Below are 25,163 nucleotides of genomic sequence, written 5' to 3'. Positions count from 1 at the left end.
GCAGGAGATGTCGCTTCTGGGCGGAGAACTGGCTCTTTGGAAAAAGAAGCCTAACTTCTCCCCAGTTCTGAGTTCCACGCTCGAAGGGAAAGCTTCCTTTGGAGGTACATTTGGAGCTGCCTTCTGCGGAGTCAGACCACTGGCCCCTTTAGCTTGACATTACCAGCTCTGACTGGCAGCAGCTCTGCCGGTCCCAAGCAGAAGAACCATTCCTGGCCCTGCCGCTTAAAATCCTTTTAATGGGAGCTAAAGTAAAGTGCCCTCAAGTCAGTGTCAACTCCTAACAACAACAGAGCCCTGTGGTTTTCTTTGGTAGAATACAGGAGGGGTTGACCATTGCCTCCTCCCGCGCAGTGTGAGATGATGCCTTTCAGCACCTTCCTATATCGCTGCTGCCCAATATAGATGTTCCCCATAGTCTGGGAAACATACCACTGGGGATTCGAACCAGCAACCTCTTGCTCACAAGGCAAGTCATTTCCCTGCTGCACCATTAGGTGGCTTACCTGAGGCTAAATTCTGGGCTGTCTCCATGCAAAGTGTGTCCTCCTCCCCTGATCTATGGGCCCTGTCCACATCTTCACACAGGGCAACCTGGATGCTGGTTTTATTTCTTTCCCCTGTTCTATCTCCATGTCACATTTTAGACTGCAAGTTCCTCAGGGCAGGGACCTGTCCTCTCAAACTCCATAAAGCACAACACACACTGATGACACTAGTAAATAATAAGTATCTTGCAATATATCTCTGGTGTGCACGTGTTCTCTGCCTGAGCATGGTGAAAGTTTTAGGCAGCTCCGTGCTCCCAAAGGAGAAGAGGCTGTGGGAGTCTTGAGGGAGTACTCTTCAAGCTGAAAGATGTCCCACTCTTTTTGTTCCAGTCCTCCTCCCACCCCCAGTCCCATTAGCTCCACCCATATGATTGCCTGTTAAGTGCCCTGTGAGTCCACAAACATTCTGCTCCATGAGTTACATGGGGCTGTCTTTTGGGGGTGGGGTTGCCCCCTTAAATTCTTCCTTCAGGTTTTTGTGAAACTGACATATCTGTGGGTTACCTGGAATCTGCTGGTACCTTCCTCTCACCTGCAGTTATGTGTCCATAAGGATCGTAACATTTCCAGCTTTGGGGGATAGCAATATGAAAACTGTAAAGCTGGAAGCCAACATTTAGAATGTAAGCTCCTTGGGGCAAGGACCTCCCTTCCAGTGATGAAACAGTGATGCATCCTCCTGCCCCCTCCCTTTCTTGCTTATCTCCTTCCCTCCCATTTTTCTCCTCTCCCCCCCGCCCCGGGCTTTTTGGCAATCACCTTGATCTCTGCCACTGCTCATGCCCCCCCACTCCGCTGAGATCGAGGCCCCCTTTGACCTCTGTAGGCCACATGGACCCAGCAAATTGTGCCATTAGTTTTATACACTGCTTTGAATCTCCAGAGTTGGGAGTGGGTGGGTGGGTTCTCGAAGGGCCCCAGGGGACAGTCTCGGGGGTTCAGAGTTCTCCACGGCCCCTCCTGGTTCCTGACAGTCCCGCCGCATTGTACACTCTCCCGCTTTGTGAAATTAATCGGAGGTGGAGAGGCGGCATTATGTAAAGTGTGGTTATTGCAGATCTTGGGGGGAAGCACGGCTGATGGCAAAGTGCCTCTTTGTGTTTTTAATATGCATTTCTCTCTCCCTCCCTCCCTCCCCAGCCGTGCATTTTCGGGTGTGTAATTTGCTGCCTTTTCAGGGGCCGATTGGTATCATTTCTCCAGCAATGACAGCTTTTATTTGCTCCGAAATGAATGCTGTGAAATTGCCAAGAAATAGCCAAAAGGCAGGCTATTGTTTCGCGGCCGCAGCCAGGCGCTGGGTCCCCACCACGGGGAGAAAGCACCCAGAGCCTCCATCCTGTTGCCTGCAAGAAGTCCCCAAGCTCATGCCCACCTCTCAGGAAAACAGGAACCTGCCTGTTACTGAGTCAGGCCCGTGGGCCATCTAGCTCAGTATTGCCTACACTGACTGGCAGCAGCTCCCCAAGGTTTCAGGCAGGAGTCTTTCCCAGCCCTACTGCGAGATGCTGCCAGGGACTGAACCGGGGACCTCCTGCATGCAAGCAGAGAAGGGACTCTACCATTGAGCGATGGGTCCATCCCCCCAAAGGGCAGTCGGTCAGATAATAGCATCCTCACAAATAGGCCACAGCCGTTATTATTTAGTCACTGCAGTGGCACTTGCGCTGTGCAAGCACTGTCTGGCCCCTGCCTCCTTTGCCTTCAGAACAACAACCCTGCAAGGTTGCTCATGTGCCTCCTGCCAGAGACTTGGAACAGGTGAGGTGATGGTGTTTTGCCTATAGCAGAGTGGCCAAGCTGATGTTCTCTAGTTGTTGTTGGACTACAACTCCCATCTTCCTCAGCCACAATTTACTGGGACCATCAGAGCACAAGCATTTCCTTGCTGGATGAGAACATGGTCCACCTAGAGGTGCTCAACTTTGGGTCCCCAGATGCTGGACTACAACTCCCATCATCCCTAGCCACAATGGTGGTGTGTTTTGTTTCCAACAATGTCTGGTCAGCTGCTTCTCAAAATTCTCGAGCAGGGCATAAAGGGGGTGGCTTTTCCCCTTGAAGTCTCTTATCTGGTATTCCGAGGTATACTGCCCCTCTACAAGGAGTTCCATTTCATTTTCCAGGGCAGTTATTATTGATAGTCTTTTTATTTATTTTCCCTTTATTGCCTTCTCCAAAGCCATCTAAACTAGAGGTCATGACTACAGATTGGGGTCAAGATTTCCCTAAGTTAATTATGAGGTGGGTGAAGAAGTTTTGACTGCCAGCCAGTTACATTGGCTGACCTCCACTATGAACAAGGGAGAAGAGTCAGTGTATGGGGCACTTTACAGAGTAACCCAAGTAAAGGAAAGGTCCCTGCCCAGAAGCCCTTGCAAGCCAGATTTAGCCAATGGCATGGCAAGGAAAAAGACCAAGAGGGAGGAGGAGGAATGGGGGAAGCCAGGGAAGAATGTGGGTTGCCACCATCATTTTAGTGAGGTTCCTGTGGTTTTGGCAATTATGGACAGGCAGAAGTTCAATGGGTGAAGCTTCTCCTGACTTTGCATATCCATCCCAGGAAAAGGCTTTACCTTGGAAGAAGGGATAGGGAGATAGCGAAGACTGTAGAAGACAGGATCAAGATTCAGACTGACCTGGATAGGCTCAGATATTGAGCTAAAGACAATGAGATGATGTTCAACAGAGTCAAGAGGTAAGCTCCTGCTTTTAGGAAAGGAAAACCAAATACACATGGGGCAGAGAGACCTAGCTTGGCAGAAGCATGTCTGAAAGAGAGCTAATTTTCAGTAGCAAACTGTAGCTAATTTTGCAAACTGAACATCAGCCAGCAGTATGAGGCAGCAGCTAACAAAGCCAATGCAATCTTGGGCTGCATTTACAGAGTCATGGTAAACATAGGGAGGCTGCCTTCTACCAAGTCAGACCACTGGTCCATCTAACTCAGGATTGTCTACACAGACTGGCAGTGGCTTCTCCAAGGTTGCAGGCAGTTGTCTCTCTCAGCCATATCTTGGAGATGCCACCAGGGAGGGAACTGGGAACTTTCAGCATGCAAGCATATTGATGCTCTTCCCAGAGCGGCTCCATCCGCTAAGGGGAATATCTTACAGTGCTCACATGTGGTCTCCCATTCAAATGCAAACCAGGGCAGACCCTGCTGAGCAAAGGGGACAAATCATGCTTGCTACCACAAGACCAGCTCTCCAGACTCCAGACCACAAGAAGCTAGTTCTGGCTGGCCAGACCTCATTTGGAATATTATGTCCAGTTCTGAGCATTGCATCTTAAGGAGGATATCGATACACTGAAGGGGGTTCAGAGGAGGGCAACAGAGATGGCGAGGAGTCTGGAAACCAAGTCCTGTGAGGAAGGATGGAAGGAGCTGGGCATGCTGAGCCTGGAGGAGAGCAGACTAAGGAGAGAGGGCATGGCCACTTCCAAATATCTGAAGGGCTGTCACATAAGAGGAGGAGACTAGTTCTCTACTGCTCCTGAGGGCAGGACTAGAACCAGTGGGTTGAAATAGCAAGGAAGCCAATTCAGGCTAGACGTGAGGAGGGATTTCTTAACTGTAAGAGCTGTTGGACAGTGGAACAGTCTGCCTCATGTGGTGGTAGGCTCTCCTTCTCTAGAGGTTTCCAAGCAGAAGCTGGGAAGCCACCTGTCAGGGACGTAGCAGAAGGCCTCCAAGGTCCCTTCCCACTTAAAATTCAACAATTCTCTGTTGAATTTCGCACTACCATTCCTTGTGCATGATTCCGATAGCCCTTAGAAAGCATCAAGCAATGCGCAAAAAGTGAACCACTGTCCATTATCCCTGTCCATAGTTATTCCTCTCCATAGGAAGCTGCCATATACTGAATCAGACCATAGGTCCATCTAGCTCGGTATTGCCTTCACAGACTGGCAGCAGCTTCTCCAAGGTTGCAGGCAGGGATCTCTCTCAGCCCTATCTTGGAGAAGACAGGGAGCGAACTTGGAACCTCAGATGCTCTTCCTGAGCGGCTGCAGCCCCTGAGGGGCATATCTTATAGTGCTCACACATCAAGTCTCCCTTTCATATGCAACCAGGGTGGACCCTGCTTAGCTAAGGGGACAAGTCATGCTTGCTGCCACAAGACCAGCTCTCCTCTCACATGAGGAGCTGTGCAGTCCAGGATTTCTGCTTCATGTGACAGTTAAGAGCAAGAGGGGCTCAGCTCTGCAGAATCCTCCCAAAGCCACAAACCCAATAGCGGTTCCAGGTAGGGCTTTCAATTTCCCCACACACATGCCCCAAGCTCTCAGCCTCTGGATGTTCTTGGCAGCCAGCTAAGAATAATCCCAGCCCCCTTGGCAGCGGCTACAGCCTCAGTCCTTTGGCAGGGGAGCATCTGTGCACGCCGTGCCATTCAGCAAGGTGACCCAGAAAATTATGAGCAAGAGAAAGCTGAGCTTTTTGAGAGCCAAGTCCTTAAGCACCACAGATGCTGGGTGGGGGGGCGGGGGGTGTTACTGTAATGGGATCAGCCAGTACCCTGCTGCTGATTGGGAGGAAGAGACCGAGACGAGAGAAAGAGGGAGGGAAAGGGAGCTAGCAGAGGAAGTAATCAGGATACTTTCCAGTGTTGTGAGCAGCTGCATGCTCATTTGGGCTGGCCCACACGGGCACAGAAACATAAGCATCCTCATGCTGGATCAGACCCATGGCCTGTCAAGTTCAGCATCCTCTTTCATAAGTACATAAGAACAGCCCTGCTGGATCGGGCCCAAGGCATCCTGTTTCACACAGTTGCCCACCAGATGCCTCTGAGAAGCCCACAAGCAAGAGGTGAGGGCATGCTCTCTCTCCTGCTGTTGCTCCCCTGCAGCTGGTATTGGGAGGCATGGTGCCTCTGAGGCTGGAGATGGCCCACAGCCACCAGACTAGTAGCCATTGATAGACCCGTCCCCCATGGATTTGTCCAAGCCCCTTTTAAAGCCATCTAAGCAAGTGGCTGTCACCATATCCCGTGGCGGAGAATTCCATAAATTATGTGCTGCATGAAAAAGTACTTCCTTTTGTTGATCTTAAATTTTCGGGCCTTCAGTTTTATGAGATGACCCCTAGTTCTAGTGTTGTGATAGAGGGAGGGAAATTTCTCTCTGTCCACTCTCTCTACACCATGCATAATTGTATACACCTCTAGCAAGTCTCCCCTTAGTTGCCTCTTTTCAAAATAAAGAGCTTCAGATGCTGTAGCCTAGCCTCATAAAGAAGGTGCTCCAGGCCCCTGATCATCTTGGTTGCCCTCTTCTGCACCTTTTCCAGTTCTACAATGTCCTTCTTAGGACATGGTGACCAGAACTGTATGCAGTACTCCAGATGTGGCCTCACCATAGATTTGTATGAAGGCATGATAATATTTATTAGCTGTATAATTTTCAATGCCCTTTTAAAATAATCCCTAGCATGGAATTTGCTTTTAGCTGCCGTGCACTGAATAGACACTTTCCACGAACTGTCCACCACAACCCCAAGATCCCTCTCCTGGTCAGTGACTGACAACTTAGCTCCCATGAGCGTATATTTGAAGTTGGGTTTTTTTGCCCCAATATGCATCACCTTACACTTGCTTACATTGAACCGCATTTGCCATTTTGTCACCCATTTGAAAAGACCCTTTTGGAGCTCCTCCCAATCAGTTTTGGATTTCACTACCCTAAATAGTTTAGTGTCATCTGCAAATCTGGCCACTTTGCTGCTTACCCCAAGTTCTAGATCATTTATGAATAAATTAAAAGGCACCAGTCCCAGTACAGATCCCTGGGGGACCCCACTTCTTACTTCCCTCCATTGTGAAAACTCTCCATTTAGACCTACCCTCCGTTCCCTGTCCTTCAAACAGTTACTGATCCACCAATGAACCTGCCCCCTTATCCCATGACTGCTAACTTTACTCAAGAGCCTCTGGTAAGGAACTTTGTCAAAAGCTTTTTGGAAGTCCAAGTTTACCATGCCAACTGGATCACCTTTATCCACATGCCTGTTGACACTCTCAAAGAGCTCCAAAATGTTAGTGAGGCAAGACTTGAACTTGCAGAAGCCATGCTGGTTCTCCTTCAGCAGGGTCTGTTGGCACCTGTGGGAAACCCGTGTTTTCCTCAGGGCCAATGAGAAGGAGAGCTGGTCTTGTGCTAGCAAGCATGAATTGTCCCCTTTGCTAAGCAGGGTCTCCCCTGGTTTTTATTTGGATGGGTAACTTCATATGAGCACTGTAAGATATTCAATGCAAGAGCACCTGCTTTGTATGCAGAAGGTCCCAAGTTGAATCCCCAGCAGCATCTCCAGACAGGGCTGGGAAGGACTCCTGCCTGAGACCTTGAAGAGTTGTTGCCTTGGAGGGTTGTGCAGACAAAACTGAATTAGATGGACCAATGGTCTGACTTGCTACAAAGCAGCTTCCTGTGTTCCTAACTCTGGGAAATCCACAAACAGGGCTTGAAGTCAACGGCCCTCTCTCATTGTTGTTCCCCTGCAACTGGTATTCAGTGGTAGACTGCCTCTGAAAATGGAGGTTCAGCAGCTCAAGCCTAATAGCCAGAGATGGTCCTTGACTCCTCTATGAATTAGTCTATTCCATGTTTTAAAGCCCTTTGATCTAGTGGCCATCACCACATACAGTGACAGCCAGTGCCATAAATTAACTAGGCATTGCGTGAAGAAGCGTTTTCTTTCGCCTTTCCTGAATCTATTGTGATTCAATTTTATTGGATGATCCAAAATGCCGGTATTTAGAGCACCTTTTATAAGTGCCTGCTCCACAACCCTAGTGGGGTCCTGCCCCCTTCAAAACTGACCCTTGCAAGCTTTGAAAGTGATGGGGGGGGCAGGGAGGAGGGATGGTGGGCAGCAGCCTCCTCTTCTCTCCTTGTGCGTCCTGAAAAGTAGGGATGTGCAATTCAATTCACATAAGAATGTATTTGCACCAAATTGGGGGCAATTCATAGATTCGACTGCGAACTGAATCACTCCTTAAATGAAGGGGCTGATTCAAAGTCAAATTGAATCAGCCCCTGATTTGACGTGAATTGATTTGCATGATTTTCATAGCGGGCGCCATTTTGTCTCTGTGTTTTCCCTTTGCTGATTGGCTTTCTGGCCCTGGCTTCTGATTGGCTTGAGATCTCCTTGCTTCTTGGTTGGCTTGTTGGCATCCAAATCAAGTGTTGGCGTGGGCAACTGTGCCCCCACTGGCTGGGGGGAGGGAGCAGGGAAAGGGGAGGCCAAAGGAGGGAGTTTCAAAATGTATTTAAGGGGCTGCTTGGAAGCAGAGAGAGCCATTGCTTTTGTGGCTCAGGAGAGAAGGATCAGAGAGAGACTGCAGCAGCTCTGAGAGCAGAGTTGTGGTGGCCCTCTGGGCCTGCCTGCCCAGCCCCCAATGAGTGGGGGGAGAGAGAGAGGGAGTGCCTGCTGGGCATATTTATCTGTCTCTCTATTCATTTCTCCTTTACATTTGCAGTGCCAACAACTACTTATTATTATTTTTAATTGTACCAGTGGCTTTAAACTGGGTTATACTATTCCCTGTAACAGGGATTCCCAGATGTAGTTGACCACAACTCCTAGCATCCCCAACCAAATACCACTGTATTATAGGCACTTACTTTACAAGAGCTTTTGTAAGGACTACAGGAAGATAATACGTGAGCACAATGCACTCTCAAAAGCAGTATGATGATAATAATGATACTTCGCCTTTCTGTATTATCTCCCTCTTTAAGAATATATTATTATTAGAATATTCAAAGCGCCAGGAGTTTCACTGATTTTTCATTAAACTCTGGCGCCTAAATGCCAAGATCAGGTTTAAAAGAGGAGCATAGATACTTCTCAGAAATGTTTGGCCTTAATTAAATTAGTAATAGGAAGTCCTCATATCACATTGACATGAAGCGTACACAGAGAAGCTTCCTATATTTTAATTTGAACACTTATCTAGGAAAGACACACAACGTGCTCCTCTCGTTTTCTGCTAATTGTGTTGGCCTCCTGGATCATCATGGACAGCATCAGAGAACGCTAGCATATTCTTCCATCAATTCCTCCCTCCCTCCTGCCTTTTTTCTAGATCACATGCCCCACGGGGCAGGGACCTGTCCTCTCATTCTTCGTAAAATGCCATTTCCCTGCATGGTATTATACACACAATAATCATGACAATAAACCATGACGACAGATGTTTAATAAGAGCGATTGATAAACTGAGACAGGCTCCGAGGTGGGCAAACAGGATGGTGCAGGGACCGGAAACCAAGTCCGACAAGAAATGGCTGAAAGGGAGAGATAAAGGTAATGTGTGCTGTCGAGATGGTGTCAACTCCTAGCACCCACAGAGCCCAGTGGTGGTCATTGGTAGAAGACCGGAGGGGTTTACCATTGCCATCTCCCGCACAGTATGAGATGATGCTTTTCAGCATCTTCCTAGATCGCTGCTGCCCAATATAGGTGTGAAACATACCAGTGAAGGGACATCTCAATGCCAAGATGGTGTCTTGTACTTTAGTGCCATAGCCTTGGATAGCTAGAGACTCCTTCTCAATGTCCACGCATTGAGTTGGAGCCAGTCTGGGTCCGGGTGGAGGATTGGACCTTGAGACAGAAGATCGTGGTGTCTGGGAAGTTGCCAAGGGATAATGAGATGAGATCAGCAAACCATGGCCTCCTCGGCCAGAGGGGAGCTACAAGGATGATGAGAGCTTTTTCTTTGAGGAGTTTCAGGAGAACTTTTGTTACGATGGCTATAGATGGAAATGCATAAAAGAGCCCCTTTGGCCAGCTGGTCAACAATGCATCTATGGCTTCCACCTGTGGATGCTGGAACTGAGAGAATAATCTGGGGAGTTGGTTGTTGAGATGTGTGGCGAATAGGTCCAAGACCTAGGTCTTCTGTCATCAGTCGGAACACTTCTTGGTGAAGGGACCATTCCACCAGGTTGACATTTTGATGGCTGAGCGAGTCCACTCTTAGGTTGGAGATCCCGCTCAGGTATTTGGCTGTTATTGAACACAGGTTCTTTTCCACCCATGTGAAGAGTAGGGTGGACTCCACCATGAGTGACCTTGATCTGGTGCCCCCTGGCACCAAATTGTTTACGTAGGACTTTTCTGTGACATTGTCTGTCCTGACCAATGAAGGGAGAGGTGGAGGGTGACCATGAGTTCCATGTGGGTACAGGCTATGATCTGGTCCTGGAATGGGAGTAGGTACCATTGGAGGGTGCAGGAGCACCATCTGGACCAAGGAATCATGGAACCCAAGAGTTGGTACAGGAGCATTAGATCCGCGAATGGTATGTTGAGGACTGCTGGGGTGAGGGAGACTAATTTGTCCCTTCAGTCTGGAGGTAGGGAAATCAGGCCTGTTGCAGTGTTGAATATGGTTCCTAGGCGATGTAGAGTTTGAGAGGGGAGTAGGTAGCTCTTTTGGTGGTTTACTATGAACCCATGGGCCTGGAGAAGGTCTAGGGTTCTCTGTATGTCTTTTTGAGCTAAGTGGAATGAGGATGATAGGATCAGGAGGTCATCTAAGTAAAGGTGTATGTGGATTGCTTGCATGCACATGTAAGTGTTCAGGGCCACCATGATCTTTGAAAATATCCTCGGGGCTGAGGTGAGCCCAAAGGGCATTGCTCAGTACTGAAAGTGCCGATTGTCTAGGCAGAACCTGAGGTAGCAGCGATGGCCCAGGTGAATTGGCACGCCTCTGATAGATCTATGGATGACAAATAATCCTGATCCTTCACCACTCCTTTATGGTCTTGAAGAATTCCATCCTGAAGGGCCATTTTAGTATGTGAAGGTTCAGGGACTTGAGATCCAGGACTGCCCTCCAGGTTCCATCCTTTTTGGCACCCAAAACAGAATTGAATATATGTCCTGACATAAGTCTGTTGATGGGACAGCCTCTATCACCTGTAACTGAAGAAGAAGAATGATCGCTTGAAACATGTGTTGACGTTTGTTCAGTTTCTTGGAGATCGAGGTGGAGATGAAGTTATTTGTAGAGATGCAAATTCCAGAGACAGGCTTTGGGAAATGGTCTGAAGCACACAGCGGTTGGAGATGACTCTTGTCCAAGCTTCTGCAAGGTCTAGGAACCTGCCCCCAACTGGTGGGGTCATTGTTTGCAGGTTTGGAAGGTGGAAGACTGGAATTGTCAGTTGTTCTGTTATCTGAATGCCCTTCTGTTGCGCTGTTGCCATTGTGGTCATCGAGACCTAAAGTTGAAATTCCTGTGGTCGCAGAAGGAAGTGCCCGAGGAGTAACTTGGTTGTCTGAAGGAGGGGCGAAAGGAGCAAAAAGAGGTTGAGTTACCCCTGAAAGGTCTACGTGAGTTGACTCTAGAGGTGGGCATAGCTTTCTTTTTGTCCCATGTTTCTATTAGAACTGGGTCTAAGGAGTCACCGAATAGCTTAGATCCCTTAAATGAGGTGGATGCCAGGTTCAGTTTTGATTTGAGTATACCTTCTAGTGCTCAAGCCATAAGTTTCTCCTGATTGCTACTGCAGACACCGTGAACCTAGATGTGTGCTGAATGCAGTCTAGACTTGAGTCAGCCATGAAGGCTGCAGCTTTTGCAATTTTATTTATGCCCTGGTGAAGTTTGGTGTTTCCAGGTGGTACGTATTGAGCTAGTTCTTTGGCCCAAACTATTGAGGCTCTCACAAAGATGGAATTCACAGCTGCGGCTTTTATGACTGTAGCTGAGGCATCGTGGGTCTTTCTGGGAAGAAACTCATGCTTTTTATCCTCTGGGATTTTTAACTGTTGCTCCCCTTCCTTACTCATAATTACCCAGGAGACTAGTTGGGTGATAGGTGCGTCTACCATGGGAGGAGCCAGAAGGGCCGAGATGTCTTGTGGTAGTGAGTATACAGTAACTTACTTGAGAAGGGAATAGAAGGTATGTGAGGGAAGGAGGAAGCCCGTTCTGCTGTCATGGTGGAGTGAAAGAGTGGTGGAAAGGGAACCACAGGGAGGGAGGAGGAAGTCGATGGAAAGACTTTCTCGTCTAGCCCCTGGTTGGTAGTGGGCGTTTCCTGTGGGGCTACTGCATTAATAGTCCTCCTGGCTTTAGTAATCAGAACTTCAAAATCTGCAGTTTGGAATAAGCGGTTTGAGTTGGATATCTGGGTGGTAGTCTCTTCTTCTGATATTTCACCCTCTTCTGAACCCGAGGATGAGGAATTAGGGAGGGCAGGTTGGGAGGAGCCAGGTTAGGGGGTTGAGGAGTAGGAGTGGGGTTCAAAGGGGTAGATGGGTTACCCATGGGCGGCGGCGGGGGTGTGTGTGTCCTTTAGGAAGAAGATTCAATGAGCTTTTTGCGTGAGTGAAGGTGTCTGGGTATAAAGCGTCCCCTCTCCCCCACATTCAATTCAGTCAGATTTGTTTGGAATTTAGTAAAACAATTTAAGGGACCCCCTTCCCTCCCTTGCACATAAGAAACAGAGGAGGAAGGGAGGAAGACAAGAGGACCAAGAAGAAAGGGGAGACTAGCCTGAAATCTGTCAAAGGGCAGAACCTCCCTGTTCGCTGAAGCAAGATAGGAACGGAACTGGGGTTTGGGCTCCTCCTACCAGTGCTCCCTCTAAGGCGCACACACACGCACACGCTCAGAAGTTTTTTGGGTTTTTTAAAAATATCCGCTCAGTTAATTTTAGATCCAGCTCAAGTTTAATCGGGAAGACCCCACTCTGAATGCATGTGTGCACACATTGCCTTGATACTGCTGCTCAGAACAAAACTCATTCCGCACACAGACAAAAGAGAGAGAGAGAGAGAGAACACACTGACTCCTACTACTAACTGGAAATCTGCTTGGAAAAATTCCTGTCTATTCCTGCGGCATGCTGGGTACACAACCCTGTATTCTAGGACGGGCTCCGATTATGGCAGAAAATGAGGTGGCAGAAAGCAGACTGTACTCCTTAAGATGGCAGGTGAGGATAATACTTTTCAAATACACACCCATTTGTAAAAATCTGCCTGCATGTAGAAGGCTAGCATATTTAAAATCAGCTACAGAGAGTCTTTTCCCCTGATGAGCTAGCTATCCACATGCAGGGGGATTTTTTCTTCTTCATTTGGAGGAGCATTCTGGACTCTACCACTTCAGGCAGCAGTTGGGGGGGGGTTTTTCAAATGCTCCTCATGTATAATGCTCCTCCATGCATGCAGTAAACTATCACAGCAGGAAGGGAGCCATGCTAAGTATTTCTCTCTGTTTGATGTGCTCACTTTCTACACACAAGGTGCTTTAAAAAAAAAAAAAGCAACCCCTCACCTGCAGTCTGAAGTGGTGCAGTCCAGTGTTTCTGCTTTTTTTTTTTGCATCTGTGTGTGGGATGAGTTTTGTTCTGGGCGGCTGTATCAAGGCAGTGTGCGCGCACATGCAATCAGAATAGGGCCTTCCGGATTCAACCTGAGCGGGATCTAAAATTGCCTGAGCAGACATTAAAAAACCTGTGAGTGCACACACACACACGGACACGCCTTAGAGGGAACACTGGTGCAGCCCAAGGATGTGCAACTTGCAGAAGAGCTCTTTGCGTGTGCCAAGAAAGCTGGGAAGACCTCTGCTGCAATGCTTATGACTGGAACACACGGCCAGAGGCTGACTCCTCACTTGCTGGTGCCCTGCTCCATGGGAGGTCTGCCCACTGATGGTGAAAAAGGCCGGGCTTCACTGGGGCATGCACAGTGGCGGTGCGGGCGGTTCCGAGCATGGCCCTCGCTCACCAAATGCTCAGGAGTTAACGTGGCCGGGCCTGTCTCCCCGAGGAGCCACTGATGCCAGCAGGAGGCGGGTGCCCAGCGGCTGCTGATGAACCGCTTTGCATTGACAGCTGTCATGGGGCCAGGAGAGGGCAAGCCGCCCACCTGCCGTGGGCACTGAGGTCAGGCACGGGGACACCTCTTGTGGCTGCTTCCCAGCTGTCACCGGGGAGGCTGCTGGCAGCGGAGCAGAGGAGAACAGATGGGGGGATGGAGGGACTGCCGCCTGGTTCCCAAAAAGGCTCAGCCACGTCTCCGAAGCATCAGGAGAGCAGGGCAGACGGGCCGGCTGATTTTCACAGCTCTTAAGCAAGGCTAGATCGACAGCAGTGGACATTCAGCACCCCCCAACTTCTGGCAGGGCAACCCAAACACGAGAAAGGGCTCCCCATCCCCAATACTGCAGCCACAGTCTCACAGAATTAGTGACCCTCCTGTGTCTGGGCCATCCTGCTTCAGACTGCAAGGCGTGGGGCGTAAGGAGGCTGAAGCCCGATTCGGACACAATGCTGTATGAGTGTACAGAGGTCTGTGCACTCGTACATGTGTTTGTGTGAACGGCTGTACCTGGGTTCATGTTAGAAGTGAACCTAGATGCAGGCCCTTCAAATGCAGGGCACAGGTCAGAAGTGTACTTCTGTAGCTCCGTTCCACACTACATGTGAATGACTGTACCTGTGTACAGATCTGTACCTGCGTACACTGTATAGCCCATGTACGAGGGTTGGACATAACATGTGAATGGGCCTTCTGTGCAATAGAAATTCTCTGCACAGAGGAAGCTAGCTGGCAGGGAGAAGGGTTCAAGCCTAACCTAATGTGCCTGGCATGCAGGTTTTCTGGGAGCAGGAAATGGTTGTTGCATGAAGCAAGAGCCACGTGAGAAGTGGGACAGCCCAGACACAGGTTCACCACCTCAGCAGAAGTAGGTCTGTTTTCCTGCAACCCCGCCCCCCTCCGCAGCCAGAACGAAACAAAACTTGCCTTCTAGTCCTCCTGCCTAGGGGTGGGTGTTTTTAAAGGCCCCCTGGATGCAACTTATGGCCCGTTAAATTAACTCCAGTTGCCTCTATCAAATAGCAGGTTTCCGGGGGAGGCAAGGCAGTTTGTATGCATGATAAACGCACTGCAGCTGCAGGGTGCCGCCTTTTGCTATCAACAGGACCCTCACCTCTTAATTGGAGGGGGGGATGCACATGCCCAGTGTATTTATTTCTTTAAACAAGAACTTTCCTTCCTCCTGGAAGCTGCCCATACAGCACAGAAAGAGGAAAGGGTTTTAAAAAACAAACAAAAACAATTGTTTTTAATTGTTTAAATTGTTTAAAAAACAAACAAAAAAAACTAATTCATATTTTATTACTTAAAAACTTAGTACAAAAAAGTTCGGAAGATAAATCCTGCATCCTACCATATATCATGTTCAGTCATTGGTTTTTCCTATATGATGCTTATGGGGGGGAAATGGTAGTCACTTAATGAACTCCACAAGCCCTACTCTCCGATGTCCAATTGCAGTCAAATCATGCCTCCTTTAATCTTCTAAGAACAGTGGCTATGGGGTCCAGGCCCCCTTCGCCGCCCCTGAAATTTGACAACTGAGTCCTATTCCAGAAGGGAAACACAACACGGATGCCAACTTTCCAGCAATTCTTTCCCTAATTTAAGAACATGTCATACTTTTTTTGTCTACTTGAAATAAGTAAATTTAGGAGATCTTCTAGAGGAGTGTGTGTGTGTGTGTGTGTGTGTGTGTGTGTGTGTGTGTCCCCGTCCCTACCAATTTTGCAGTGCCTGGACCAATTTGTGCAAATTTTGGTACAGCTGTAGAGACACACAGGGACACCAACAGTGTAAGTTGTGATGATGTCATCCACCCCAGTTCAAGATGGCAGATATGTGAACGTTTTATGTACAAGTGGGCTAACTTGTGAACCGCCTGACCAATCTGGACCAAATTTGGTACAGTGGTAACCGATTAAGATCATGATGAAAGGAAAGTAAGCAGATTGGTTCTCACCCAAACTTCTTGTTTATATGTCAGTTCACACATAAGTAAGGCTGAGATAATAGCTCAGTGGTAATGAGTCTGCTGCATATGCTGAAGGTCCCAGGTTCAATTCCTGGCAGCCTCTTCATGAAGGGCTAGAAAAATACCCTGCCTGAAACCCTGGAGAACTCCTGCCAGTCAGAGTAGATAATCCGGAGCTCAATGGGTCAAGGGTCTGACTCAGGAGAAGGCATCAGGAGAAGGAAGTTCCTTGAGTGTTCCCTTGCCAAATCTAGCTTTGCTATTCCTCCACTAAAGGTAGGGTACTGGGAGGCAGGGTTCCCAACCTTTGGTCCCCAGCTACTGTTGGACTACAACGTCCAACATTCTTGGTCAGGAAGGCTATTATGGCTGGGGATAAATGGAAGTTATAGTTTAAAAGTCTTTAAAGATGCACCTGTTCACCCAGGCTTTTAACTGATGTTGTTTTGATTGTTTTAATGTTGTTTTTAGAATATTGTTTTAAAATTTTAAATTGTTGTGTTTTACTTTTTTTTTAAATTAATGTTTTACTTTTGTTTTTATCTTGTTGTAAACCACCCAGTGACGTAAGTTTTGGGCGGTATAAAAATATGTTAAATAAATAAAAATAAATAATAAATAGTTCAAGAAGAGGGCTAGTCTTGGTGGTAGCAATAATGAATTGCCCCCTTTGCTAAGCAGGATCCACCCTGGTTTGCATCTAAATGGGAGACTACATGTGTGAGCACTGTAAGATATTCCCCTTAGGGGATAGAGCCGCTCTGGGAAGAGCAGAAGGTTCCAAGTTCCCTCCCTGGCTTCTCCAAGACAGGGCTGAGAGAGATTCCTGCCTGCACCCTTGGAGAAGCCACTGCCAGTATGTGTAGACCAGGCATCCCCAAACTGCGGCCCTCCAGATGTTGCTGAACTACAACTCCCAGCATCCCTGGACACAATTTTTTGTGCCTGGGTATGCTGGAAGTTGTAGTTCAGCAACATCTGGAGGGCCGCAGTTTGGGGATGCCTGGTGTAGACAATACTGAGCTAGATGGACCTATGGTCTGACTCAGTATATGGCAGCTTCCTATGTTCCTATCTGGGAACCGAAGACTGGGAACCTCGGCTATGAACTGTCAGGGCATTGGGCAGGCTCTTCCCTCTCCTGCCTTTGCTGGTTTTGACAGGCAGGGACTGCTTACTGGAAGGACTGCTCATGCCCACAGGAACCAGCCGGGACCACCATATCAGCACTCTCTGGCCTGCCATTCTCCCAACTTCATCTGGTGGCGACTGGAGACGGGGGCCTTTTTGGTGGTGGCACAGCACTTTTGCAACTCCCTCCCTGGGGGGAATCCACCAGCCTCCCAATCTGGCAACATTTAAAAGGGCACAAAAATCCAGCTTTTGCAGGAACACTTTGGCCAATCGCATTTTGGCCAGCACACTTTCAGCCCACATAGCCTGCTATTTAGCAACCGTGTTTTATGTTTAGCTTGCTCCCGTTTATTTTATCAATGGCTGTTTTTTGTTTGTTTGTTTTTGTTTTATAGGTAGAATATTGGCTTTTTAGGCAAGCCACCTAGTGAGGCATTGCACCTGAATGGCAGGATAAGAAATAAATAAAAATGTTTGGCATGGGGGGGGGGCACAAGAAGTGGGGGCCTGCAACAGAATGTTGTGTTCTGGAAATCCCCAAACGGCAGCCTTGTACATACTGCTGCTGGTGGCCTGGGCTCCATTCCTCCCTCCTGAAGCCTCTCCACAGGGAGGGGAGGCTTTTAACCTCATGGTACAAGATGCCCCAGTTCCCCTCTGCCTGCCCCTCTTCCCCACACAACTCAACTGCCTTCTAAGTTCTACAGGTCTTGGAAGCTAAACAATTGCTTTGTGTGGGGGGGGGCGTGTCCCCAATTTTCTTAATTTTCTTCACGACTGGGGAGCCCCTCCAAAGCAGGTGGAAACGCCCACCTTGTCTGTAAGCGGCTCCATTTCACTTCTGATAGCCACCAGGCTACCAAGTTCAGCCGAAGAAGAAACAGGGAGGAGTCGGACAGCTGGGACTTCTCCGCCTTGACTCTCCTAGGGGAGGGGAGCTGGCCAGGCAGTAGGCAGCATGAACTGCCCCCTTGGCTGAGCAGGGCCCACATGAGCCCTGTCTGCTGTGAGACATTCCCCTCAGGGGACAGGGCCATTGCTCGGGGCAGAGGATCTGCTCTGCATGCAGGAGGTCCCAGGCTCACTCCCTGGCAGCATCCACAGCTCCCGGCCTGAGACCTTGGAGGGCTGCTGCCAGTCAGTGCCGACGACCCTGAGCTAGATGGGCCAGTGGCCTGACTCGGTAGAAGGCAGTTCTCAATGACTCTCTGGAAAGATCAGGGGGGCTCAGTCTTGGGTCTCCGGAGGTAGTTGGACTACCACTAGGGCTGGCCCTCCCAAGAGGCAGTTGCTTCAGGGTGTAGATTCTTGAGGGGCCAGTGAAGTAGCAAGATGCCATCCTGACCAGTGCTCCCTCTAACAGGGATTCCCAGATGTGGCTGACTACAACTGACTACAACTCCCACCATCCCCAGCCAAAGGCCACTGCAGCTGGGGATGCTGGGAGTTGTAGTGAACCACATCTGGGAATCCCTGTTAGAGGGACCACTGGTCCTGCCCCCCGTTTTAAAAAGGTGGTGGTGGGGAGAATGACGAGCAGGAGGGTGAATCCAAGAGGGGCAGCATGTGGTGTCCAGCCTCAGGTGCCGAGAGGTCTTGAGCCGCCACTGACTACAACTCCCACCAGCCACAATGGCTGAATTTGTGGCTGCACATGATGTGAACTAGCCCAACAACATCCAGAGACCCACGACTGAGAACTTCTGGGCTAGATGGTTATGGAGTGAGGAGACGAAGGGCACTGGGATTTTGCATCGGCCCGTGTATGTTCACACACATGTTCACCACTATCAGGATGCATCTGATTAATTACTAGAAACTTGAGGGGTAAGGTAGGGGAGAAAGAGGCTGACGCCTGTGTTAGAAGTGGTGATGGTGGAGAGATTATTCCCAGAAAGTAAAGGGTTAATCTCACCTTTAGAGGTGAAGGGGGGTGGGGGGGGGATTCATATGTAAACAGATTCTCTGTAGACTGGCTTTTGTGTCACATTTCTTAAAGGTAAAGTGTGCCGAATGGGTGTCATGGCACCCACAGAGCCCCGTGGTTGTCTTTGGTAGGATACAGGAGGGGTTTACCACTGCCTCCTCCCGCTCAGTATGAGATGATGCCTTCAGCATCTTCCTATATCACTGCTGCCCAATATAGGTGTTTCCCATAGTCTGGGAAAACATTCCAGTGGGGATTCGAACCGGCTTACAGTTATGAATTATGTCCCGAGTGGTTTCTTCAGAACCCAACTCCGCTGACACCCTGAACAGATGGCACCTGTAGCCAGTGGTGTAGGGACAGGCAGGGACAGCACTTTTCTCCTTCCAGGGTCTCAGCAGGGACACAAAGCCTTTGGCTTTCTACTTGGAAATTATGTGCTGCTCTTCCTATTCCAGCCGTTTATCATCCTTTTCCCTGTCTTAGGAACATAGAAAGCTCATCCTGGAGATGCTGCCAGGGATTGAACCCGAGACCATCAGCGTGCAAGTCTAGACTAGTGTCAGGACATCCTAAAATGAATGACAGGGAAGGCCCCCTGAAATGCAGTGGTTCCTTCCAAATGGCCACGGAACGCATTGCATTTCTGAAGGGCCATTTGGAAATGGCCGTTTGGAAAGGGCCAGTGCATTTCAGAGGGCATCCCCTGCCATTCATTCTAGTACAATCCTTGGAATTGACATGATCCTTGACTTCTTGTAACAGGACCCCCCCCCCCGCCCAAATTATTGCATCTAAGTGAGGAGCCATGTGCCATGGCTGTCAGGGTGGGTGTGGCTATGGGGGCTGTCATGGAGAGCCTCTGCACTTCTGAGCTTGCGATTCCATCACTGCCTGTTGCAAGCTTAGCCTGCCCAACCCCACAGTTTATCTCTCTGTTTGTTCAGTACCTTTGTAGCCCGCCTGTAACAAAAGTCTCAAGGCGGTTCACAATCAGATAAAACCACCAAAGATCTAAAGACACATACACAAGTTGATTCAAAGCAACAAATCAATTAAAATCCGACTAAAAGCCTGGCTCTTAAAATCTCTCCAAAAGGAAAGAAGAAAAAGCCCAAGGCGGGGGGTGGTGGTGGTGGTTCTTCCTCTAGAAAACAGAGGCTGTACTTGGTAGATAGGGGTAACTGGACAAGAAATGTCTAGAATTATTGTCCAGTCCTTAGGTGGGTTGGGTTGGTCGCTGCTCCATCAGCTCCACCAAGGAACGCTGTGGGTTAAAGCCGCACCACCCTCCTGTGATTGCACAGAGCCTGGGAAGTTAATTTAATGACGTGTGAGGCTTTTTATGTGCTTTTAATTACTTCGTGATAATTAACATTATGGACCCTCAGTCCTGATTACTCGTCTGCCCTGCGCCAGCTTACCCGCCTGTTTGTAAATAAAATTAACCGCCCGCACCCTGGCGCAGCCGCCACCCACGCCTGCAGTGCCAGAAAATTCCACCACCGCCGCAGCCGCCACCGTGGCCTTCTGCATGCCAGCCCCACGCAGAGCTGCAGGGTCTGGCTCAGAGGATGGCAATGCTTGCAGAGACTGAGAGGCCCATTGTGTGCATTGGTGAGAGTCCAGGGAAAACACATGGCCATTGCTGCCCTTTCCCAATTTCTAAGCACATAAGAAAAGGCAGACGGGCATCTCTAGCCTTTGCAAATGGCTACCAAATTTCAGGTAGGAACATAGGAAGCTGCTTTGTACTGAGTCCAGCCGTTGGTCCATCTCGCTTGGTATTGTCTACCCAGACTGGCAGCAGCTCCTCCAAGGTTGCAGGCAGGAGTGTCTCTCAGCCCTGTCTGGAGATGCTGCCAGGGAGGGAAATGGGAAGTTTTTCATGCAGGAGCTCTTCCCAGAGCAGCCCCATCCCCTGAGGGGAATATCTTGCGGTGCTCATAAATGTAGTCTCCCATTCAAATGGAAACCAGGGCAGACCCTGCTTGGCAAAGGGGACAATTCATGCTTGCTGCCACAAGACCGGCTCTTCTCCCCAGTGGCCACCGCCTTTAAATATGTTTTGGAGTTGGAATGGATGAACTTGTGCCCCTGGCAGAAAGCTTCTTTTTCTGGAGACATACCTTCCTATTTTCTCCAGAGTCATTGCATAGTGATGGAGATACCTTGCTTGAAATGCAGGGGATGGGGGGAATTGAAGGATGCCATCCAGGGGGGTTTCCAAGCCTTGAGTCTCCAAAGGCTATTGGACTACAACTCCCATCATCTCCAGCCACAATGACTTTCGCTGGTCTTGTGGTAGCAAGCACAAATTGTCCCTTTGCAAATCAGGGTCCACTCTGGTTGCATTTGAATGGGAGACTAGAAGTGTGAGCACTGTAAGATATTCCCCTCAGGGGATGGGTTGTGGTGGACAGCTCGTTGAAAGTGTCAACTCAATGTGCGGCAGCTGTGGAAAAGGCCAATTCCATGCTAGGGAACATTAGGAAGGGGATTGGAAATAAAATTGCTAATATTAGAATGCCCTTATACAAAACTATGGTGTGGCCACACCTGGAGTACTGTGTACAATTCTGGTCACCACATCTAAAGAAGGATACTGTAGAACTGGAAAAGGTGCAGAAGAGGGCAACCAAGATGATCAGGGGCCTAGAGCACCTTTCTTATGAGGTAAGGCTACCACACCTGGGGCTATTTAGTTTAGAAAAAAGACGACTGCGGGGAGACATGATAGAGGTCTATAAAATCATGCATGGTGTGGAGAAAGTGGAGAGAGAGAAATTCTTCTCCTTCTCACATAACACTAGAACCAGGGGTCATCCCATGAAACTGACTGCCAGGAAATCTAGGAGCAGCAATCGGAAGTATTTTTTCACACAACGCATGATCAACTTGTGGAATTTTCTGCCACAAGATGTGGTGACAGCCAATAACCTGGACGGCTTTAAGAGGAGCTTGGATAACTTCATGGAGAAGAGGTCTATCAATGGCTACTAGTCGGAGGACTATAGGCCACCTCCAGCCTCAAAGATGGGATGCCTCTAAGTACCAGTTGCAGGGGAGTAACAGCAGGAGAGAGGGCATGCCCTCAACTCCTGCCTGTAGGCTTCCAGCAGCATCTGCTGGGCCACTGTGTGAAACAGGATGCTGGACTAGATGGGCATTCTTGGACCCGATCCAGCAGGGTTGTTCTTATGTTCTTATGGAGCCACTCTGGGAAGAGCATCTAGGTTCCAAGTTCCCTCCCTGGCATCTCCAGGTAGGGCTGAGAGAGGTTCCTGCCTGCAACCTTGGAGAAGCCGCTGCCAGTCTGGGTAGACAATACTGAGCTAGATGGACCAAGAGTCTGACTCGGTAGAAGGCAGCTTTCTATCTTCCTCTGCACGGAGATTCTGAAGCTGAGGCCCCTAGATGTTGTGGGAGAATAACACCCATCATCGCCAACCACAATGGATGATGGGAGTTGTAGTTCAGCAACATCTGGGGACTCGTGTTTGAGAACCTCTGCAATAATACAAACCTATGATGCTGCCACACTTGTAATACTGGCCAATATATGGAGGGCAATCCTTAACTTTTCCTTTTAAATCCAATGGGATTACTCTAAGCAATTTCCTCAGCATACCAGCCACTGTGAGTGTTGGTCATCACCTCCCAGAAAGGATATTGTAGACTTAGGAAAAGTGCAGAAGGGACAAGTGAAGTGAGCAGGGGTCTGGGGCACCTTGCTTATGAGGCAAGGTGACAACATCTGGGACTCCCTGGTTTAGCCCAGGGGTCCCCAACCAGTGTTCCCTCAAACAGGGATTCTCAGATGTTGTTGACTACAACTCCCATAACCCCCACACAAAGGCCATTGCAGTTGGGGATGCTGGGAGCTGTAGTCAACATCACCTGGAAATCCCTGTTGGAGGGAACACTGTTCCCGACCTGTAGTTCTCCAGATGCTGCTGAACTCCCATAATTCCCAGCCACAATTTATCATATCTAGGGATGATGGGAGTTGTAGTTCAGCAACATCTGGAGGACCACAGGTTGGGGACCCCTGGTTTAGAGAAAAGGCAGCTAAGAGACGACATGATAGAAGCTTATTCATTTTGGAAAAGTCGACAGAGAGACATTTCCCCTCCTCTCCGAAAAACACACACCAGAATCCAGGATCATCTAATCAAGCTGACTGGCAGGAGATTTAGGACTGACAGAAGGAAGGGCTTCTTCACACAGCACGTCATCAGCCTGTGGAATTCACTGCCACAAGTTTTGACAATGGCCACTAATTCAGATTGCTTTTAAGAGGGGAATAGGCAATTCAGGGAGGACAGTCTTGATGGCTATAGATCCTGTCTCCAGGATCAGAGGCAGAATGCCACTGGCAATACCAGTTGCAGGGGAACAATACTGGTTGCAGGGGAGCAACAGCAGCAGAGGAGGCATGCCTTCATCTCCTGCCTGTGGGCTTCCAAGAGGCAGCTGGCGGGCTACTGTGTGATACGGGATGCTGGACTAGATAGGGGCCTGATCCAGCAAGGCTCTTTTTATAAAGCATTAGATACAGGAATGGTGAACAGGTCTCTCCACTGTGCTGAGCCACAGAGCCAGAAGGGGCAACATGCGAGGAAAAGGCTGAAACCCTCTGCAGACTTGCCTGGAACGATCCCATTGAAATTAATGAGGCTTACACTTGTGTAAAAAGTATAGGACCGGGATGCCTGTCCTCCTCTCACATTGTCTGTGACAGGAGCAGGAGAAGAAATAGTTGACTGGCCAGGCACCTAAGAACGGCAATAAGAGCAAAAGATCCTTGCCAAGCAGCAGTTCTTGCTGGTAGACTGCAAGAGTGTGAGGGGGGTCAATCCACACAGAGTGTACTGGGACCAGGAAATGCTGTTGTCTCCATCGGCAGCTGTTAACCACGACAGCTGAGAAAGGAGCCTCCAGCTCCAGAAGCAGTTTGCCTGAATACGAGCTGTAGGGAAACCTACTAGAGGGGAGCACTTTTGCCTTGATCTCCTGTGTGTGGACTTTCCAGAGGCATCCAATACGTGAAACAGGACTCTGGACCAGAGGACCTCTGGCCTGACCCAGCAAGGCTCTTTCTGTGATGTTGTGTTAAATGGAGGGCTTGGGGGAGAGAGCCAGTTTCCATGACATCACCTTGCTCACCATTTTTGTGTGCCTCTTTTCCATGCCTGTTAGCTGACCTAGTTGTTATGACAATTGTGCCCTCCCATGAAGCACTGTTTCTCTCTCCCCACAAAATAATAAAGAGCAAGGACAAGAAGTGATAACCTCACTCTAGTTTGGCTTCAAACCTCACTCTGATCTGGCTCCGATGTCATCACATGGTCAGATCCAATTGTGTGCATCAAACACACCCATTTCACAGCGGAAAATCCCTATGCATGAGAGGGTGGGGCTAGAGGTGGAGACCAAGAACCCAACAGAACAGCCTATGGGATGCACACCCAGGGATGCCACAAACAGAAAGCAGGCATTAAAAGTGTGTCCAAACAAGTGGTTCCAGCTGACAAAAGCATCAAGACAAGCCACATAAACATTTCTTGTTGCATTTATTTAAGACAGCACTGGCCCCATTGTATAACCAAGGAATACCAAGGCACAGAAATAAGTGCCTAGCCCAAAATCAGCACAACCAACAGCGAAGCAAGAAGTGCCTCTGAGCCTGTGCAAAGTCAGTGCCTCTGAGCCTCACCACCAAACAACTGCAACCTCTCCAGACACTTAGAGTTAAGCAGCAAGATTAAGAGACAGGATATTTGGGTAGTATATAAATAGGTAGGTAGGTAGAACAAACAAAACAAAACAAAACAAAACAAAACGTCATCAGAGCAATGCCATTTCCCCAGACTGCTTAAAGTCCCAGGTCGACCCACCTCTCTCACCACAAATTATTAAGCAGTTTGCTTAATATTGCAATAAATAAGCAGTTTGCAAATTATTGTAGTCTGCTGACACCTCCCTTGTCAGCAATCTACAATAAATAAAGCACACACAGTCCATTTCTTCTCCACACAACAGCAATCCACTCCTTGCCCCCTTGCTCTCCTTCCATCAATTTTTCACAAGCAAAGGATTCCCGCACACATACACCCCCTTCTTGTTATAGGCAAGCTATCCCCATTCCTAATAACTCCCAGGAGTCTATTTACACTAAGTGGGCGCGTCCTGGACCATGGGAAGAAGAGTACTCCTGAGCACGCGCAGAGTGCCTTTCTTTTACCACCGAACAGCTGCAGCCTCCTGCCTCCCCACACATTTAGAAGTCGGGAGGAGGCTGCCCCCAAACGCCCGCTTAGCCCAGGAGGGTTTCCAGCAGAAGGAAGGGCTGGACCCACAGCCATTTCTTTGCACTCTCTTGGATCCCTCCCACACCTCATTCCAGAAGCAGCAACCCAAACAGAAGTTTGTTTGTTAAAGAGGGAAATGCAACTTACCAGAACCACGGAGGAAGCCGCTTCCCCTTTTGCTAATGTTCCCACGGATGCTTTAACCATACACGAGGGCTGGGGAGGGCGTGCAGGACATCCCGCAGCAAGCGCTCCGCGTGCCCAAGCCCCGCCCCCGCCTCCCAGGCCCCGCCCCCTGCACCCTTCCTTTGGAATCCCACGGAGCGGTGGGTGGGCTTGGGCAAAACACAGCAAGCCGATCCGTGGGGGGACGCCGGGTTTCCTTGGCATGTCTCACTTCAGG

General features: G+C 49.1%; 1 protein-coding gene across 1 annotated transcript in view; it reads right to left on the bottom strand.

The window, feature by feature from the left end:
• ECEL1 (endothelin converting enzyme like 1) overlaps nt 1-24,958 on the bottom strand; it is a 139,266-nt gene extending 114,308 nt beyond the window's left edge. Inside the window, exon 1 of the mRNA XM_053304425.1 lies at nt 24,908-24,958. The gene's annotated coding sequence lies outside the window, so the exon portion shown is untranslated. The remainder of the gene's footprint in view (nt 1-24,907) is intronic.
• Nucleotides 24,959-25,163: the final 205 nt, after the last annotated feature.

Source organism: Hemicordylus capensis, chromosome 3, assembly GCF_027244095.1.
Source record: "Hemicordylus capensis ecotype Gifberg chromosome 3, rHemCap1.1.pri, whole genome shotgun sequence".
NCBI classification, from domain to species: domain Eukaryota; kingdom Metazoa; phylum Chordata; class Lepidosauria; order Squamata; family Cordylidae; genus Hemicordylus; species Hemicordylus capensis.
Note: the sequence above shows the minus strand (reverse complement) of the source record. Positions and strands in the feature narration are given on the sequence as shown.